This window comes from Octopus bimaculoides, chromosome 20 (assembly GCF_001194135.2).
Source record: "Octopus bimaculoides isolate UCB-OBI-ISO-001 chromosome 20, ASM119413v2, whole genome shotgun sequence".
Taxonomy (NCBI): domain Eukaryota; kingdom Metazoa; phylum Mollusca; class Cephalopoda; order Octopoda; family Octopodidae; genus Octopus; species Octopus bimaculoides.
In genome coordinates, this window is record NC_069000.1 from 43,860,362 (window position 1) to 43,863,239 (window position 2,878).

General features: G+C 42.9%; 1 protein-coding gene across 1 annotated transcript in view; it reads left to right on the forward strand.

The window, feature by feature from the left end:
* LOC106869877 (guanylate cyclase soluble subunit alpha-2) overlaps positions 1-2,878 on the forward strand; it is a 315,656-nt gene that overhangs the window by 301,451 nt on the left and 11,327 nt on the right. The gene's annotated exons all lie outside the window — the stretch shown is intronic.

Below are 2,878 nucleotides of genomic sequence, written 5' to 3' on the forward strand. Positions count from 1 at the left end.
TTCTTCTTCTTCTTCTTCTTCTTCTTCTTCTTCTTCTTCTTCTTCTTCTTCTTCTTCTCCTCCTCCTCCTCCCCATTCTTACCCCCCGCCTTTCCATTCTTTCTTTTCTTTTCCTTCTCTTGATTCTTCTCCTACCCTGCCTCTTTCTTCTCCTCCTCCAACTCCCCTCTCCACCTTCTCCCCCCTCTCTCTTCCATCTTTCCCCCTCCTTCCACATCCTCCTCCTCTTTCTTCATCTTCTTGTCGTTTGTGACTACTGTTACTGTTAATGATGCTGATGATGTTGATGTAGTTGCTGTTGTTGATATTGATCCAAATATTCGTGTAACTTTCCGCGTTGATGTTTATCTCATTTGCATGTTGTTCTTGTTGTTCCTAGTGGTGAGATGGCGGTGGCTGAGTATTCCTGTTGTTTTCGTCATTGTTTTTTGCTGTCGGGTGACGCTTCCATTGTTGATCTTTGAATCATTTGCTGAAATCCTACACAGACTTTCATCTCCTTTATATTATTTCTGTTTCTGTTGTCGTTACTGTTTCCCATCCTTTTGACAACTTTTATATTAATGAGCGGTCGTTTCAACTTACCAAGCAACCTAATATACCACGCGTAATTCATTCATGGTCTCATAAATACAGTTACTCTAAAAACACTCGCAAAAGCAATGAAAAGCTTCTCATCTCCAACCTAAGAACATCTGCTCCAGAGGGTATCAACATGCTTCTCAGTTCATCATTTACATTGGACGATAGGTGTGCTCGTCTTGTTTGTTGTTAACACAGCGTTTCGGCTGGTGTACTCTCCAGCCTTCATCAGGTGTCCTGGTGGAATTTCCAACCCAACCCTTTATTTGAATAATGGGGTACTCTCTTCTCATTTCCAATACTTATTTTTTAAAAGCCTGGTACTTATTCTATCGGTTTCAGTTGCCGACCCGCTAAGTTACAGGGACGAAAACACACTAGTATCGGTTGTCAGGCGATGATGGAGGACGTGTGTGTATGTGTATGTATTTATAAATATACATATTTCTTTATTGCCCACAGGGGGCTAAACACAGAGGGGACAAACAAAGGGAATAAGTCGATTAGATCGACTCTTGTACGCAGCTGGTACTTATTTAATTGACCCCGAAAGGATGAAAGGCAAAGTCGATCTCGGCGAAATTTGAACTCAGAACGTAACGGCAACCGAAATACCGCTGAGCATTTCGCCCGACGTGCTAACGATTCTGCCAGCTCGCCGCCTTACATATACATGTATGTGTTTGTATGTATGTATGTATGTGTGTATATTTGTATGTATGTACGTATGGATGGATGTACGGATGGATGGATGTACGGATGGATGGATGGATGGATGGATTTATTTGTGTGTTTAGTGTGAGTGTTGATTTTCGTCATAATGTCAAAAAAAAAAACACTGATAAAAAAAACATTGTGCAAGAAACAAAACCTAAATGATTTTTCAAAATCGTATTAAGCAATATCTCAGACGATCTGTCGGTATTCACTGCTTGGTCGTATATAACCACAGCAACCGGAAAATTGTTCAAATATATGGCGTTGAAACGGTGTTAACTTCCGGATAATTCCGGCGCCGTCACCTCGCAACGGAATATTGACGGATTAAACCGAAGTGTGTATGGCGGCGGGAAGGTAAATGCGGTTGGAAGGTGGGGAGGATCAGCATGTATATGTGTACGCGTGTGTGTGTATGCGTGTGTTTGTTTTTGTCTGTTGTGTTTAATAAATCTTAAACCGAGTGTTTAGAAAGAAGCGGTGATGGTTTTGGTGGTGGCAGCGCTGGTAATGTTCACGTTGGTGCTGATGATGATGGTAGGAGTAGGGGGTGAGGACTGCTGGTGTCGCCGGTGGTTACGGCAGTAGAAGTGGTCCTTGTGTTGACGCTGCTGCTGCTACTGCTGCTGCTGCTGGTTTTGGTGTTGGCAACGGTGATAGAGGGCTGCTGTTGGTGCTGGTGAGAGCGACTTCAAGAGTGGCGGCGATGATGCCAGTGATGCTGGTGATGGTAGTGGTGGTAGTGATTCAGGTGATGATGGTGGTCGTCGTGGTCGACGTGGTGTTGCCAGTGATGATGTTGTTGGCGATAGTTGTGGTGGTGATGGTTATGGCACCGGCGGTAGTGATGGCGAGATTTCCAACGGTGATGATATAAGTATCTTTGAGTCTGGGAGATGATGGGGATGATGATGATGATGATGACAACGACGACGACGACGACGATGATGATGATGGTGATGATCATAATGATGATGGCGATGATGATGATGACGACGACGACGACGACGATGATGATGATGATGATGGCGATGATGAAGATGATGATGGTGATGAGGAGGAAGGGGAGGAAGGGGAAGAGGGTGATGATGATGATGAGCGTGTGATCGTTTGTGTGGGTACGAGTTTAGACGGAAAACAGGCTTCGACGTGTACCTTGTGGCTCTTTCGAGACTCTACCTATTGCCAGTACAAGAATACATTAAGCAGTCGTATGCTTTGGATAATTATGATGTTCTTCTACAAGAGAAACCGAGGTTCTTAGATCAGAGGTGCCTCTTTTTGGTATCCGGTGCTGATGAGAAGAGAGCAACTTCGAAATTCCTGCACCCACCACTTCAACAACGAAAGGTGGTTTTACACCATTTTCTCTCCAGCGAGAATATTTCTCTATCACAGCCTACAGTGAAAAGCCTTTTTATGTGTGCAAAATATCTCTCAAACACCTCTAAACTGATATCACATACACACACGCACGCACACACAAACACACACACATACATGCTGATAAAAAAAAAATATATGTATATATATATATATATATATATATATATATATATATATATATATATATATATAT